Raw genomic sequence first — 18,610 nt, 5'->3', positions numbered from 1 at the left:
GCTTCCCACTCCCTCTGTCCATCTTCTCCAATACCCCTGCTCTGCCCGTGTCCTCCAGCCCCTCTCTTTGTGCGTGTTCTACTCCTCCCTCTCTCTGTCTATCTGCTCCTCCTCGGTCTTTCTCAGTTCGTTTTAGTCCCCCATCTGTCCATCCGCTTCCTCCTCCCTCTGTCCAACTTCTCCATCACTCCTTCTCTGTCCGTGTCCTCCAGCCCCTCTCCCTGTGCGCCTTCTACTCTTCCCTCTCTCTGTCTATCTTCTCCTTCTCGCTCTTTCTCTGTGCGTTTCCTTCACCCCCTCCATCCATCCGTTTCCCCCCCTCCCTCTGTCCACCTTCTCCATCCCCCCTGTTATGTCCGTCTCCTCCAGCCCCTCTCTCTGTGCGACTTCTACTCCTCCCTCTCTTTGTCTATCTCCTCCAACTCGCTCTTTCTCTGTCCGTTTCCTTCCCCCCTCTGTTCATCCGCTTCCCACTCCCTCTGTCCGCCTTGGCCATCACTCCTGCACTGCCCGTGTCCTCCAGCCACTCTCTCTGTGCATCTTCTACTCCTCTCTCTGTCTATCTGTTCCTCATTGCTCTTTCTCTGTCTGTTTCCTTCACCCCTTCTATCCATCTGCTTTACCCCCTCCCCCTGACCCCCTTCTCCATCACCCCTGCTCTGTCCGTTTCCTTCACCCCCTCTATCCATCTGCTTTCAGCCCTCCCTCTGTCCACCTTATACGTCACCCCTGATCTGCTCGTGTCTTCCAGCCACTCCCTCTGTGCGTCCTTTACTCCTCCCTCTGTCTGTCTATCTGCTCCTCCTCGCTCTTTCTCTGTCGGTTTCCTTAATTCCCTCTATCGATCTGCTTTCCTCCCTAACTCTGTCCACCTTCTCCATTCCCCTGCTCTGCCTGTGTCCTCCAGCCCCTCTCTATATGCATCTTCAACTCCTCTCTCTCTCTCTCTGTCTATCTGCTCCTCCTCGCCCTTTCTCTGTCCGTTTCCTTCTCCCCTCTTTCCGTCCGCTTCCCACTCCCACTGTCCACCTTTGCCATCAGCCATGCTCTGCCCATGTCCTCCAGGCCCTGTCTCTGTGCGTCTTCTACTCCTGCCTCTCTCTGTCTGTCTGCTCCTCCTCGCTCTTTCTCTGTCCGTTTCCTTCCCCCCTCTGTCCATCCGCTTGCCTCTCCCTCTGTCCACTTTCTCCATCCCCCTGCTCTGTCCGTGTCCTCCAGCCCCTCTCTCTGTGCATCTTCTACTTCGCCCTCTCTCTGTCTGTCTGCTTCTCCTCGCTCTTCCTCTCTCTGTTTCCTTCCCCCCCCTTTCTGTCCGCTTCCCTCTCCCTCTGTCCAATTCTCTGTCACCCCTGCTCTGCCTGTGTCCTCCAGTCCCTCTCTCTGTGTGTCTTCTTCTCCTCCCTCTCTCTGCCTGTCTGCTCCTCCTCGCTCTTTCTCTGTACGTTTCCTTCACCCCCTCTATCTATCTCCTTTCCCCCCTCCCAATGACCACCTTCTCCATCACCCCTGCTCTTCCCATGTGCTCCAGCCCCTCTCTCTGTGCATATAACACTCCTCCCTCTCTCTGCCTATCTGCTCCTCTTCGGCGTTTCTCTGTCCGTATTCTTCACCCTCTCTGTCCATCCGCTTTACCACCTCCCTCTGTCTACATTATCCATCCCCCCTGCTCTGCCCGTGTCCTCCAACCCCTTTCTCTGTGAGTATTCTACTCCTCCCTCTCTCTGTCTATCTGCTCCTCCTCGCACTTTCTCTGTCCGTTTCTCTCGCCCCTATGTTCATTTGCTTCCCACTCCCTCTGTCCGCCTTCTGCATCACCCCTGCACTGCCTGTGTCCTCCAGTCCCTCTCTCTGTGCGACTTCTACTCCTCCCTCTCTCTGTCTGTCTGCTCCTCATCGCTATTTCTCTGCCCGTTTCCTTCCTCCCTCTGTGCATCCGCTTCCCACTCCCTCTGTCCACATTGTCCATCACCCCTGCTCTGCCCGTGTCCTCCTGGCCCTCTCTCTGTGCATCTTCTACTCGTCCCTCTATCTGTCTATCAGCTTCACTTCGCTCTTTCTCTGTCCGTTTCCTTCACCCACAATATCCATCTGCTTTCCGCCCTCCCTCTGTCCACCATCTTCATCACCCCATCTCTGCCCGTGTCCTCCAGCCACTGTCACTGTGCGCCTTCTACTTCTCCCTCTCTCTGTCTATCTGCTCCACCTTGGTCTGCCTCTGTCCGTTTCCATCACCTCCTCTATCTGTCCACTTTTCCCCCTCCCTCTGTCCACTTTCTCCAACACCACTGTTCTGACCGTGTCCTCCTGCCCCTCTCTCTGTGCTTCTTCTACTTCTACCTCTCCCTGTCTCTCTGCTCCGCCTCGCTCTTTCTCTGTCCGTTTCCTTCCCCCTTCGGAGCATGTGCTTCCCACTCCCCCTGTCCAGCTTGCCCATCACCCAAGCTTTGTCCGTTTCCTTCACCCCTTCTATCCATCTGCTTTCCCTCATCCCTCTGTCCACCTTCTCCGCTACCCCTACTCTGCCCGTGACCTCCAGCCCCTCTCTCTCTGCATCTTCCATTCCTCCCTATCTCTGTCTATCTGCTCCTCCTCGTTCTTTCTTTGACCGTTTCCTTTTCCCCTTTGTTTAGTCGCTTCCCACTGCCTCTGTCCACCTTCTCCATCACCCCTGCTCTGTCCGTTTCCTTCACCCCCTCTATCCATCTGCTTTCCCCACTCCCTCTGTCCACCTTTCCATCACCCCTGCATTGTCCGTTTCTTTCACCCCCTCTATCCATCTGGTTTCCCCCCTCCCTCTGTCCACCTTCTCCGTCACCCCTGCTCTGCCCGTGTCCTCCAGCCCCTCTCTCTGTGCACCTTTTACTCCTCTCTCTCTGTCCATCTGTTCCCCCTCACTCTTTCTCTGTCCCTTTCCTTCCCCCTTCTGTCTATCCGCTTCCCACTCCCTCTGTCCACCTTCCCCATCACCCCTGCTCTGCCCATGTTCTCCATCCCCTGTCTCTGTGCGTCTTCTACTCCTCCCTCTCTCTGTCTGTCTGCTCCTCCTCGGTCTGCATCTGTCTGTTTCCTTCACTCCCTCTATCCATCTGCTTTCCCTCCTCCCTATGTCCACCTTCTCCATTACCCCTGCTCAGTACGTTTCCTTCACCCCCTCTATCCATCTGCTATCTCTCCTCCCTATGTCCACCTTCTCCATCACCCCTGCTCTGCCCGTGTCCTCCAGCCCCTCTCTCGGGTGCGTCTGCTACTCCTCCCTCTCTCTGTCTATCAGTTCCTTCTCACTCTTTCTCTGTCCATTTCGTTCTCCCATATGTCTGTCCACTTCCCCCGACATCTGTCCACATTCTCCGTAACCCGTGCTCTGCCCATGTCCTCCAGCCCCTGTCTCTGTGCCTCTTTTACTCCTCCCTCTCTCTGTCTATATGCTCCTGCTCGCTCTTTCTCTGTCCGTTTCCTTCCCCCCTCTGTCCATCCGCTTCCCACTCTCTCTGTCCACCTTCTCCATCACCACTGCTTTGCTCGTGTCCTCCAGCCCCTCTCTCTGTGTAACTTCTATTCCTCTCTCTCTCTGTCTATCTGCTCCTCCTCGCTCTCTCTCTGTCCGTTTCTTTCACCCCCTCTATCCATCTGCTTTCCCTCCTCCCTCTGTCCAACTTCTCCATCACTGTAGGTCTGCTCGTGTCCTCCAGCCCCCCTCCTTCTGCGTCTTCTACTCCTCCCACTCTGTGTCCATCTGCTCCTCTTCGCTCTTTCTCTGACCTTTTCCTTCCCCCCTCTGTCCATCCACTTCCCACTCCCTTTGTCCACCTTCTCCATCACCCCTGCTCCGCCCGTGTCCCCCAGCCCTTCTCTCTGTGCGTCTTCTACTCCTCCCTCTCTCTGTCTATCTGCTCCTCCTCGCTCTTTCTCTGTCCGTTTCCTTCCCCCCTCTGTGCATCCGCTTCCCACTCCCTCTGTCCACCTTCTCCATTACCACTGCTCTGCCCGTGTCCTCCAGCCCCTCTCTCTGTGTATCTTCTACTCCTCTCTCTCTCTGCCTATCTGCTCCTACTCGCTCTTTCTCTGTCCGTTTCCTTCCCGCCTCTGTCCATCCGCTTCCCCCTCCCTCTGTCCACCATCTCCATCACCCCTGATCCGCCCATGTCTTCCAGTCCCTCTCTCTATGCCTCTTCTACTCCTCCCTGTCTCTGTCTATTTGCTCCTCCTTGCTCTTTCTCTGTCCGTTTCCTTCCCCCCTCTCTTCATCCGCTTCCCACTCCCTCTGTCCACCTTCTCCATCACCCCTGCTCTGCCCATGTCCTCCAGCCCCTGTCTCTGTGCGTCTTCTACTCTTCCCTCTCTCTGTCTATCTGCTCCTCCTCGGTCTTTCTCTGTCCGTTTCCTTCTCCCACTCTATCCGTCCGCTTTCCCCCCTCCTCTGTCCACCTTCTCCATCACCCCTGCTCTGCCCGTGTCCTCCAGCCCCTCTCTCTGTGCGTCTTTTACTCCTCCCTCTCTCTGTCTATCTGCTCCTCCTCGTTCTCTCTGTCCATTTGCTCCCCTCCCTGTCCATCTCCTCCTCTTCCGTTTCTTTGTCCATTTCCTCCTCCCCCCTCAGATTTGTGTCCACCTCCTTTTTCCGCCTCTGTCTGTCCATCTCTTCCTTCCCCCCGTACTCTCTCCACGTTATCATCCCCTCCCCGAAGAGAGTTTGCTGGTTGACATAAAAGTTTTCTGGGTTTGGTACCGCGTCATAATGTAAAAATTGCTGCTCCTGGAGAAAAAAGAATACGAACGTTTCGGCCTCGATTGCAGGAGTAATCTTCTGGGTCTTTTTTTTTCAGCAGCAGTAGTTTTTACATTATGACGCGGTACCAAACACAGAAAACTTTTATGTCGACTGACTCTAGCCACGGAAGCCTACGCAATTATAGTTTGCTGGTTCTTACCACTACAGTATTTCTTCCAGATAGTGTACCGCGTTTGGCTGAAATCGACCCCTGCGTTTAAGAGGAGGTTTTTATGCGCTTCTTTGGCCGCATACGCACAAGTCACATATACTTTACATATTTCACAATTGAAAATCCGGGAGTGCCTATCTGCGAATCAGCATCTCAGCTATATGGGCAATATTGTTACATATTTCACACATGTTTATATCCATATTCACCTGTATCTTTAGCGAATTTCTCCATGCAGTTTCGTTTTCGCGTAGCTCAATATTTATGACGTCATATCTCCTGAACTGTGTGTCCTAAAATGATGTAATGTTTCAGGTACATTCAGTGGTTTATGTGATCACGGTCTGCAAAATGTGTTGCGAATACAGTTTGCAGTAAATATGCAATAAATTAAAACTTAGTGCCTGGTGCGGTAATTTTACTGTACGATCAGCGTAAATGTAGTAAGCGATAGACTTTTCTTTTCATTCATCATTTTTTAGGGGTTGTCTGCGAGAAGAAGTTCCGTAAAGGTTTGAAATTATGTGTAAAGTTCGTTGCAAGTAACTAAGTGCTCCAGTTCTCAAATACTCGAGAATGAAGTCTGAGATTCGCGCGCCGTCAGCTGCACTCCGTTTCCACCCCCACCCCTATCCCTTTGATAGGCAGGTGTTTCTTACCAGTATAACGATTCTTGTATGTCACATGTGCATCAAGTTCGGTTGAAATCGGTCTATTGGTTTAGGAGGGGATGCAGAACATAAATACATACATACATTTTTATGACATGTATGAGTTAATTTGCTAATACGAGTTGCCAACCTTGAAGATAATAGTTGTTTTTAATGACGAGTAGGCTCTATTGACCGCTATTAATCTCCAGCACTTTTTCGAGGTAAAATTAGATGCCTCCAATGTTACCCACTATTATCTCTTACTGAAACTAATTAGGTCGCCTCACAATGAAAGACCGAGCGTGATGGTGCAGTGGTTAACACACTTGACTCGCATTCGGGAGGACGACAGTTCAAACTCGCGTCCGGCCGTCAGATTTAAGTTTTCCGTGATTTCCCTAAATCGCTCCAGGCAAATGCTGAGATGGTACCTTTGAAAGGGTACGGCCGATTTCCTTCCTCATCCTTGACGCAATACGAGCTTGCGCTGCGTCTCTAATGACCACAATGTCAACGGGACGTTAAACCAAATTTTTCCTTCAGAGTGAAAGGTTCATCGACTGAGACAAGGGTAAATTGCTAAATCCAAATCATCAGACCGCTCTGACTGTCTCGTAGACCCAGCATCCTTTCATGGGATCGACCAATTGCGGGGACATCGACGCCGAAAGTTTAACAACAAATAAAATTAGACAAACATTTCCGCTCACTTACATCTACCACATACAAAGAATACCGCGCAGCCCCGCCTCCTTGACGTGACTAATGCACGGTTGTGCGGCGGGGCTCAGCTTGGATGTAAGCGAGTTCCAGTCCTGATGGTGGATGAAATTTTCACTGGTGGTATTTGGCCAACAAAGGAAGGAGAGATTGTGGCGTAAAGTTCACGATCACCAGTTCCTGTAACAACGTCCTGCATTAAATTCCAAACCTATTTCCAGTCTCTCGTGAAGTAAAGGCATGTTTTACTGTTGATAGTGATCCGTCCGTCGGATGGTCGGTTGCCCCCGTGGTGCTACTTAAGAGGATTAGGCTATGTGCTGGCAACGGGTTTCACCCTCTCCCTTGTCTCATCATCATCATACAACACAAACTTAACACTATAGTCTACGCGCACCTATTACACTCACCTACATTCCACAGATACAACTCTCACATAACCGCAACAAAAGAGGCCAATGCGCACGGGGGAAAACACCCTTTCCGCTAGGCGGCCGATCCCACCCCGTGGGATATTCTAGCCAAAAATGCCATACGACATTTATTTTCTTAATTACGGCACATGCTGGAAATAAAGCGACAATGTAAAACGTCTGTGAAAAGTTAAAAGAAAAAGGCTAGTTACCAAGAAGGATGAGTCTGCGTGTATGGGGAAATGTCGTCGTTGAGTAATTAGAGGATGACTTAGCAACATTTCTAGTTGGTATCATGAATGGCATCTTGCTGTTAATGTAGAAAAATGTAAGTTAATGCAGATGATAAGGAGAACATTCTTGTAATGTTTAGATACAGTATTAGTGATGTGTCACTTGACACAGTCACGGTGATGTAACTTTCATGTGCATCGTTGCAAAACGATGTGAAATGGAAGGGGTACGTAAAGACGGTTATAGGGCAGGCGAATGGTCGACTTTTGTTTGTTCGTATACACTACTGGCCATTAAAATTGCTACACCAAGAAGAAATGCAAATGATAAACGGGTATTCGTGGGACACATATATTATACTAGAACTGACATGTGATTACTTTTCACGCAATTTGGGTGCATAGATCCTGAGAAATCAGTACCCAGAACAACCACTTCTGGCTGTAATAACGGCCTCGATACGCCTAGGCATTGGGTCAAACAGAGCTTGGATGGCGCGTACAGGTACAGCTGCCCATGCAGCTTCAACACGACACCACAGTTCATCAAGAGTAGTGACTGGCGTATTGTGACAGACCAGTTGCTCGGCCACCATTGACCAGACGCTTTTAATTGGTGAGAGATCTGGAGAATGTGCTGGCCAGGGCAGCAATCGAACATTTTCTGTATCCAGAAAGGCCCGTACAGGGCCTGCAACATGCGGTCGTGCATCATCCTGCTGAAATGTAGGGTTTCGCAGGGATCGAATGAAGGGTACAGCCACGGGTCGTGACACATCTGAAATGTAACGTCCACTGTTGAAAGTGTCGTCAATGCGAACAAGAGGTGACTGAGACGTGTAACCAATGGCACCCCATACCATCACGCCGGGTGATACACCAGTATGGCGATGACGAATACACGCTTCCAATGTGCGTTCACCGCGATGTCGCCAAACGTGGATGCGACCATCATGATGCTGAAAACAGAACCTGGATTCATCCGAAAAAATGACGTTTTGCCATTCGTGCACCCAGGTTTGTCGTTGAGTACACCATCGCATGCGCTCCTGTCTGTGATGCAGCGTCAAGGGTAACCGCAGCCATGGTCTCCGAGCTGATAGTCCATGCTGCTGCAAACGTCGTCGAACTGTTCGTGCAGATGGTTGTTGTCTTGCAAACGTCCCCATATGTTGACTCAGGGATCGAGACGTGGTTGCACGATCCGTTACAGCCGTGCGGATAAGATGCCTGTCATCTCGACAGCTAGTGATACGAGGCCGTTGGGACCCAGCACGGCGTCCCGTATACCCTCCTGAACCCACCGATTCCATATTCTGCTAACAGTCATTGGATCTCGACCAACGCGAGCAGCAATGTCGCGATACGATAAACCGCAATCGCGATAGGCTACTATCCGACCTTTATCAAAGTTGGAAACGTGATGGTACGCATTTCTCCTCCTTACACGAGTCATCACAACAACGTTTCACCAGGCAACACCGGTCACCTGCTGTTTGTGTATGAGAAATCGGTTGGAAACTTTCCTCATGTCAGCAGGTTGTAGGTGTCGCCACCGGCGCCAACCTTGCGTGAATGCTCTGAAAAGCTAATCATTTGCATATCACAGCATCTTCTTCCTGTCTTTCGCGTCTGTAGCACGTCATCTTCGTGTTGTAGCAATTTTAATGGCCAGTAGTGTAATTTTAGGGAGCTATAGTTCATCTATAAAGGCGACCGCGTGTAATAACACTACTGCCATCCATCCTGTAGTACTGCTTCAGTGTTTGTGACATTCGGAAGGTAATATTAAAGGCTCTAGGTCGGATTAAAGGAAGACATCGAAGCAATTAAGAGACTTGTTGCTAGACTTGTTATCGGCAAGTTCGACCAACACACTGCTATCAGGGAAATATTCCGTGAACTCAAATGGGAATCCCTGGAAGGAAGATAACATTCTTTTCACGAAACACTGTTGAGTATATTTAGAGAACCGGTATTTGTGGCTGACTGCAGAACGATTCCGCTGCCGGCAAGACACGTCTTGCATGAGGACCGCGAAGACAAGATAAGATAAATCAGGGCTTGTACGGAGGGATATAGAGAGTCATTTTCCCCTCGACCATTTGGGAGTTGAACGGTAAAGGTAAAAATTTTTAGTGGGAACAAGTCCCCTTCGCCATGCACCATATGGCGGCTTGCGGAGTATGTACATCGATGAGCTAAAACATTACGACCACATCTTGTTTGTCCGTCTGTGGAACAAAATACATCAGTGATTCTGCGTATCAGTGATCCGACAGTTTTTTGGTAGGTTTGCGGAGGTATGTGGCATTAGATGTCTACGCACAGGTCATGTAGTTCGCATAAATAACGGACCGCTGATTTGCGTTCGTGGTGATGGCGCACTGTAGCACGTTTCTGGCTCCGAGACATGGACAGTTATACTGCTAAAAGACGACATCGCAGTCGGGAAAGACATCGACCATGAAAGGATGCAGGTGGTTCGCAGCTGTCAGCGTGCCTTCGAGTACTACCACAGGTCCCATGCAAGCGCAGGAGAATGTCTCCCGTAGAAAAATAGTGCTCCCACCAGCCTGCGTCGATGCGCGCTGCACGTTTCGAGCCGCCGTTCACCTCGATAACGGCGTTTGTGGAGATGATTCAGTGTAGCAAAAATGTGATTCACCCAAAGAGCCGACACGTTTCCCTTGATCGACGGTCGAATCCCGATGGTCCAATATGCATTGCAGTCGTAATTGACGATGTCGTTGGGTCAACATGTGAACACGTAGAAGTGGTCTGCTTTGGTGCTTCATTTTCAACAGTGTACAATGAACGGTGTGCTCCGACACACTTGTGCGGGCACCAGCATTATACTCTTTCGGCAAAGATGCCACAAATCGCCAGAGCAGACATGCCTCGAAACCTCACGTTCTGTGAAAAGTCGTGGACGCCCAACCACGTAGCACCTAGTAGTAGTTTCATTGTCCTCCTACCTCTTCCCGTAGATGCTCACTACAGTAGCATGTGAACATACGACCAGCTTCGCCGTTTTCGAGATACTCGTTCACAGGCTGTGCGTAATAATAATCTGCCCTTTGTGAGAGTCGTTGTTGTTGACAAGTGATAAGCAAGAAAAGGCAAAGTTTAGTGAGTTCGTTCTCAGCGTGCAGATGGACGGTAACCATTACCTTTAACGTTCAGTGACCAGTGATGGGACTACGTTCCATTCGAGCGAAAAAGTGAACCGGGAACACAGTAGTCATACAAAGTATACCCTAGCCGACCTTGCGAGAGACTCTCCAAAGCTGCTTGTGTTTTGCGCCGCCCCCCCCCCCCCCAAAAAAAAAACAGACTGTTCGTTTTGGTTGAAAAGACGGCTACAGGAATTACATACTTGGAACGTTGGAGATCGGACTTTTTCCACAGTTGCGAGAACATGCCGAACATTCGATTTTTCAACTGGACTATCGCTCTGGCACTTGCATGTAAGAGAGGTTTTCTGAACAATGAGTTGCCTCGACGATGGATCAACCGTAAGGGGCGCATGTATCTCGCATTGCACCATTAGCCTCCCAAGGTCACCTCACCTCACAATATGTGATTTTTTTGTGGCAATTTGTGAAAGACTCCGTTTATTTGCCTTCCCTTCCAACATCTTTGGGTGGACAGCGACGCCCATAACAACAGTAGTGCGTATAGTGACTGCAGACATGCTCGCAAAAGTTTGGGACGAGTGTGACTACTGTAAAAAAAGGTAAATTATGGTTTAACGGCCGGCCGGGGTGGCCGTGCGGTTCTAGGCGCTGCAGTCCGGAACCGCGGGACTGCTACGGTCGCAGGTTCGAATCCTGCCTAGGGCATGGTTGTGTGTGATGTCCTTAGGTTAGTTAGGTTTAAGTAGTTCTAAGTTCTAGGGGACTGATGACCTCAGCTGTTAAGTCCCATAGTGCTCAGAGCCATTTGCACCATTAAATCTGGATGACTGGACGGGGATTTCCACCGTCATCCTTTCGAATGCGAGTCCAGTCGGATAGGTGCTGCTCCACCTCGCTCGGTTTTAACTATCTTCTGGATTTTTTTGTGCATACGGTGGAAGATACATTCAACATCTGTGAAAAGTAAATGAACACTTCGATCCTAAACGTAATTGTAAAAGGCTACCAAAGGTTGTATTTGCATACATTTAAAAGATATACCCTTATAAAACTAGCCACGCGGGGTAGCCGCACGGTCTGAGGTGTCGTTTCACGGTCCGCGCGGCTCCTCCCGTCGGAGGTTCGGGTCCTCCCTCGGGCATGGCTGTGTGTGTTGTCCATAGCGGAAGTTAGTTTAAGTTAGATTAAGTAGTGTGTAAGCTTAGGGACCGATGATCTAAGCAGTTTGGTCCCATAAGATCTTACCACAAATTTACAATTTTTTACGTATAAAACTGGTTGAGTCTTTCGATAAAAAAAATACTTTGTAGTCCTATGCGTAAGATTAAGTTTCTGTCTCCATTCATATGGACGATATAAGCTTATGAAATCGGTAGCGTGTATTAGACGCTGCGGTAGGTTGACAGATCCACATTGACTGTGTGATTATCCAGTTTCATATCAATTCGCCGTTCTCGCTCTTTCCTGGCGTTTATATTTCAGCAAAGCCTTTGACACTGACGACTTCGACGTTTTACTTGTCATACTTAGCAGCATAATTTCCGTACCAAGTGCAGTGCAGTGGATTGGCTCATACCTGACGTCTCTCCATCAGTGCGTCATGTCTGGCACCGTAAAGTCACAGTGGGGGCAGATAGTTTCAGGCGTCAACCAGGCTTCCGTTTTAAGTCCTCTACTACTTTCATTGTACGTAAATGATGTGCCATCCATCTGCTTTGTCCAACTGCAAATACGACATGTATACTGATGGTCTCCAGTGCAAAATCAATAAACCTGAAGACAGCTATCGAGAATCTCAAAACTCACCTGTGTGCACTATCAAAATGGGCCCATAATACAGGGTTAAAGCTCAACCCATCTAAAATCCAGGTGCTAATGGTTGCTCATTCTAGGCTCATTAGCCCGAAATATTGGGAATCTCTACCTCTTTAGCCTTAAGTAGGACAAATATCAACTTCTCTCCTTCAGCAAAGAGTCTAAATAATAGATGAAAGTAGAAATTGGACTGAGCACGTAACTGTATTGTGCAAGAAGGCATCAGCATCTCTCTATGCCCTACAAAAATATAAAAAGCTCTTCCCACTTGATTTCGAAAGAAACTAGTACAAACGCTTATACCTCCAGCTATCGATTCCAGCGCTGTTATCTTGCAAGCTATTTCTCAGGAAAGCTGACGACGCTTCTAAACTGCTATGAATTCCTGTGTTCGTTGTATCTGTGATGTATGACCTATTGATCACATTTCACCATGATATTCACAGCTGTCCTGGCTGCGTGCAGACAAGCGCAGAGCTTTCGATACCCTCTGTCGTCTCTACGGTCTTATATCTTTCCTCAACCTTAACGCTCTTATCTGAACAACATGGCAGAAATACCCGTTCCCATCAGAGCAACATCCTTTCTTTCTTTCTCCATCGTTCAGTCACTCTCTCGAAGTCCTTCTCAGTAGCAGGAACCCTACTCTGGAATAACTTCCTGAATTATATTAGATACCTGAATAACATCTGCAGCTTCAGAAAGCAGTTAAGGACATATATACTAAAGCACTCTCACTCCGTCGTCAGGCCACGAGTGGCCTACCGGGACCATCCGACCGCCGTGTCATCCCCGATGGAGGATGCGGATAGGAGGGGCGTGGGGTCAGCACACCGCTCTACCGGTCGTCAGATGGTATTCGTGACCGAAGCCGCTACTATTCGGTCGAGTAGCTCCTCAGTTGGCATCACGAGGCTGAGCGCGCCCCGAAAAATGGCAACAGCGCGTGGCGGCTGGATGGTCACCCATCCAAGTGCCGACCACGCCCGACAGCGCTTAACTTCGGTGATCTCACGGGAACCGATGTTAGCACTGCGGTAAGACCGTTGCCATATATACTAAAGCAACAATAAGAATTACAATTGTCCCTGTACGCACTCGTTACCCTCGTACATCCTTCTTCCCAATCAGACCTTTATCCTTTCTCAGTCTCCAATTTCCTTTCCTCGGAACTCGGTATATGAGAAAACATCTGCCTTGTACACCATTAAATAATTTTTATATCTATCACTACTGTTATTTTCGTCATTATTATTATCATTATTATTATTATTATTATTACTATTATCACTGTTATTTTGCAGCAGCTGCAGGAGTACAAGTACTGCTAGCATTAAGTTTATTAGTTCATAGTCAGTATTACTTATTCAAAATTGCCGCTTCAACCACTCAAATCATTTTAATACTCTTTTTTATATTAAAATTGTTATTTCTTAGGAAACTATGATGCAAAAGAGATATTGTACATGTGAAACCCTCGTCCGGTGTAAGACAGGGCTCAAGAGAGGGTCTGATGGCCCTAATCAGATCGAGTTCAATAAGTAAATAAATAAATACATAAAATATAACGTTGTACAGGGGCCACTGCTTATGTGATTTGCCGAATTTCTTTTACTTAACTTAGTGGTCAGATGCCCTGTCGCGTCATTTGTCAGTTGACCTAAGTGAAGTCGAGTGCGCCATTTGTCTGTGAATCGTATGGTATTTTCTGAGGCAGAGATTGTGGGGCGACTCAGCATTTGCCTACTAGAGCCTGGGAAACTTCCTCAAAACCACACCTGGCTTCGACCCGGATCTGGCTCCCGTCCTCTCTCGCAAGCTGGCATGCAGCGCGTTAATCTATACGAACCATAATTATTTAATCCTTTACCTAGAAATTTTTTTGGAATAAAAGACAGTAATGTATGGTTATTTTAGTTAATGTGGTAATCAGAAGTAACAATTTGAATTGTATATTTCTCGCCGTTTCGTTTTACAACGTGGGGTCAACTGGAAATACAGGGTTACTCATAATTACCTCCAGGGCTCGCGAAGACGACTGTGGAAAAACTACAAGGCACAACGAAAACAAACATTCATCATTGGATAAAGCATCATTCCAAGTTGTTAACTTACGTTAGAGGTGCTCAGGCTCCGTTTGTGAAGCGGCAAACGTCAGTATGTGCGTGCAATTCTGTGACACGAATTTCCTGGGAAAGGAGCGATAGCAGCTTTGTAAATCTGTTCTTTGTGTTGCCCAACTAATTCGATGCGACAATGCTGAATGGAGCAGAGGGTTAACAGTGAAACTTTAAGCCAGCACAACCTACAAGTGCCAGCTGTAATTATAGGAATTTCGTAAATCATTATTAGGCTTTCCTGTACCACGGGGACATTGATACGTAGCAATAACATGCAGAAAATTGCCACCAGTTCTCTGATAACCTGTCATGGGACACATATGCCCGGGTTTGTTTTTGCAAACTCATTTGTCGTAAACATTCATAATGCTTGAACCCCGCAGACAAAACTGCGGAGGTTGTTCTCTAATACGCCGGTGTGCAAAACCTAAGGACTAAAGTGACTTTCGCACGATGTGTCACTGCCGAGCAACATAACTCGATGAAACTTGGACCATACACAGAAAGATCTGCTACAATAGAGTACAAAAGATAACTAAATGAAATACGCAATGAGATGAACAGAAATGACACTTTTATTCAAAGACAAAAATTATACTGACGTCATTATGGTGCCCTGGATATTACAAAGGGCGGTACATACTGGTAGTTGTTAATAGGCTGTGTGACGACGGGATGGCATCGTGGCCACAAGACTGATACAGAGTTCTAGGAGCGCAGTTGACGCCCGCTATACGGTCGTTGCCGGCCGGAGTGGCCGTGCGGTTCTAGGCGCTACAGTCTGGAACCGGACGACCGCTACGGTCACAGGTTCGAATCCTGCCTCGGGCATGGATGTGTGTGATGTCCTTAGGTTAGTTAGGTTTAATTAGTTCTAAGTTCTAGGCGACTGATGACCTCAGAAGGTAAGTCGCATAGTGCTCAGAGCCATTTGAAACATTTTTATACGGTCGTTGGTACAAGTGTACGTCTCCTCAACGCATCCCACAAGTCGGAGGGAACGCGCGGGCCAGTCCTTTCGCCGAATATCGTCTCGTTCTCCACCTGCGTTGTTCGATGCTCGCGCATTGTCATCCACAACAACGACATCGGGGCGAATGCACGCCTAGAAAGACGCACACGAGAATAGAGTTCATTGTCATAATAACTTGGACCGGTGAGTATACCGTGCTCATATATCTGGAGGCGTCCACACACTGTAACACGTTGACCACCAAAATGATCACGATCGACAATGTTCGTGGGTGCTTACATACCCTCATATGGCGAGAAATGCGAACTCGTAAAGCACCGAGGAGCAATGTCGAACATGATCCTTTTTGGTGGTCCACGTGTTATGGTGTGGCGAGACATCCTGGTGGAGGAATGCAACGCCTTACCAAACGTACTCGTTACAAACCGTTTGGCCACAATGGATGCACGTTCTAGAGCACTGCCATCCTTGGTGATGACGCACCCCATTAAGAATCGTGTCCCACCGTTTGTTATGTTCAGAAACAGTGTCATTCCTATTCGTTTCTATACGTATTCCTTTCAGTTAGCTGTACCGGCGGTTCAAGTTTCATCCAGCTGTGTTATTTGGCAGTGACACGTCATGGGAAAACTACTTTCGTCCTAAAGTTTTGCACACCAGAGTATTTTACACGTATTTTGGTATTAGTGACCCGTAGTCTCCCGTCGCTTATTACAGAGTAGTGCAGTTATGTTGTATTCGCTGTATTGCCCAAATTACCTTTTTCTGTAAAGAAGACCAAATATCTTCAGTTCTAACATCCAATACAGGAGAATCAGTTTTCTAGTTGCCGCCTGTACTAGTACTGCCGAAAAAACAAACCCGAGACAGGACCGAGCAGAATTGAATGTAAGCTTCAGGGCGAAAAGTAAAGAGAGCGTTACTGTTGTCAGCAGCACGCACCGGGAGTGCACTCAACAATTTTGTTTCGAAACAACACTCAGCTCATGCCGTCGACGTTTCCAATGTTGTGCAGATATTTTCAGTGCAAGACAGACGCAGAGATAAAGGGGGGTACGAAATCAAACGAAATGCAATTATTCTGTAACTAGCCACTGGAAACCACGGGTGTCTTACACCAAAAATACTCAGATAATATCGCCGAACAATCTACAAATTTTTTTCATAGGAGGTAGAATTCACCCTGTATGTCAGTGTACATCTTATTTCGGAACTATCGAAAGTAAAGGGCTTCATTTTAAAAAGGCGTATTTGTTTCACCAAGCCGTTACATTAAAATAGAAAGAGTATCAATACATGCAACTCTCTTCACCGCATGAGGAACTACCGCTTGTTGACAACCTTGTTTCGATATTTGTTTTGTCGTCGGCAAATATAAGTGGTTCCTATGTTATGTGTATAGGACGCGTAATATAATTAGTTAATTATAAATGTTTCTTGATACGCTGAAGATGTCGATAAACGTATTTCCGTACGCGATAGTATGTGAAGAGCCAAGTATTTTTCTGTACACGTCAGTACTCATTATCGTTTTGTCTACTTAAACAACTATGTCCATTTTCATTATGAATTGTTCGTATTTTTACGGCGTTGTATAGTCCCTGGAAGAAGAAATACAATGTTTGACAATAGTTTTTTAAACTTTTTACAAACAGAAGTACACTGAAGCGCCAATGAAACTGGTACAGGGCATGCGTATTCAAATACAGAGATATGTAAAGAGGTAGAATACGGCGCTGCCTATAGAAGACAACTGTCTGGCGCAGTTGTTACATCGGTTACTGCTGCTATGAGTACAATGGAGAGATTATCGAGATTTAAGTGAGTTTGAATGTTGTGTTACAGTCGGCGCACGAGCGATGCGATACAGTATTTCCGAGGTATCGCTGAAGTGGGAATTTTCTCGCACGGTCATTTCACGAGTGTACCGTGAATATTAGTAATCCGGTAAAACATCAGATCTCCGACATCGCTGCGGCCGGAAAAAGACCCTGCGAGAAAGGGGCCAACGACGACTGAAGAAATTCGTTCAACGTAACAGAAGTGCAAATCTTGCGTAAATTGCTGCAGATTACAGTGTTGGGCCATCAACAAATGTCAGTGTGCAAACCATTCAACGACACATCTTCGATATGGGCTTTCGAAGTCGACGGCCCACTCGTGTACCCTTGATGATTGCACGGCACAAAGCACAAACATTTACGCCTCGCCTGGGTCCGTCAACACCGACATTGGACTGTTGATGACAGGAAACATGTTGCCTTGTCGGACGAGTCTCGTTTCAAATTGTATCGAGCGGATGGACGTGTACAGTTATGGAGACAACCTCATAAACACATGGACCTTGCATGTCAGCAGAGGATTGTTCAAGCTGGTGGAGGCTCTGTAATGGTGTGGGGCGTGTGCAATTGGAGTGATATGGGACCCCTGATACGTTTAGATACGACTCTGACAGATGACATGTACGTAAGCATCCTGTCTAATCAACTGCATCCATTCATGGCTATTCTGCATTCCAACGGACTTGGGCAGTTCCAGCAGGACAATGAGACACCCCACACGTCCACAATTGCTACAGAGTGGCTCCAGGAACACTCGTATGAGTTTAACCACTTCCGCTGGCCACCAGACTCCCCAGACATGAGCATTATTGACCATATCTGGGATGCCTAGCACCGTACTGTTCAGAAGTGATCTCCACCCCCTCGTACTCTGACGGATTTATGGACAGCCCTGCAGGAGTCTTGGTATCAGTTCCCTCCAGAACTACTTCAGCCATTAGTCGAGTCAATGCCACGTCGTGTTGCGGCACTTCTGCGTGCTCGCTGGGGACCTACACCATATTAAGCAGGTGTACCAGTTTCTTTGGCTCTTCAGTGGAGAACTACGATAAATATGAAGTCCAAGAGTGTCTCACAGTGCACGTTTCGCCCTGTTCCGGGCGTTTACTTGACATAGCAGACGAAACTAATTTCTGTCGTCTCTAACGACATTCATATGAGCAGTTTTGAAAAAGAGTACACACTGTAACCCATAACATTCGTGCTACTTTCACCGTATTCCCATTTTCCACGCTCCCGCATTCCATTGAAAAAGTGCTTCTATTAATAAAACGTAGTCTCTTCGGCTGATAAACACGTTACGAACATCGACCCTGCTGACAAATACTAACCCTATTGCATTCAGCCACTTGCCGAAAACCCTGCGTCGATATTGTCAACGATTCTCAAATGGTTTCCAATTACACAACCAAGTATTGGTGTCAAAAATACACATCTTTCTCCTTTTCCTCTGTTTCTGCCTCTGAAATACACACACACACACACACACACACACACACACACACACACACACACACACACACACGCACGCATACATAAACGCGAGTCAACCGTCAAGCTGCTTTCTTTAAATACCACGGCTTGACGTATGACAGATATCCCAGAGCGAGCGGTGGCTGACGTCTCACAAACAACGCTGCTGAACTGAAGAACATCAGTTACCGCGTCTCTCCCTTTATTGTAGTTAGTTTGTCATTGTCGGCTTGAATTTTTGTGACGCTTGAATTACACCATTACCACAACAAATATCTTATTTTACAGT

At 47.8% G+C, this 18,610-nt stretch overlaps 1 protein-coding gene and 1 pseudogene across 1 annotated transcript in view; one reads left to right on the top strand and one right to left on the bottom strand.

Annotated features, from left to right (window-relative positions):
- The window catches only part of LOC126471349 (prostaglandin D2 receptor), a 406,995-nt gene that overhangs the window by 361,910 nt on the left and 26,475 nt on the right, over window positions 1-18,610 (top strand). The window lies entirely within an intron of this gene.
- Window positions 12,849-12,965, bottom strand: LOC126471680 (5S ribosomal RNA; annotated as a pseudogene).

The sequence above is a fragment of the Schistocerca serialis genome, chromosome 3, assembly GCF_023864345.2.
Source record: "Schistocerca serialis cubense isolate TAMUIC-IGC-003099 chromosome 3, iqSchSeri2.2, whole genome shotgun sequence".
Taxonomy (NCBI): Eukaryota; Metazoa; Arthropoda; class Insecta; order Orthoptera; family Acrididae; genus Schistocerca; species Schistocerca serialis.
The sequence above is the reverse complement of the archived record's forward strand: the minus strand, read 5'-3'. Positions and strand labels throughout refer to the sequence as shown.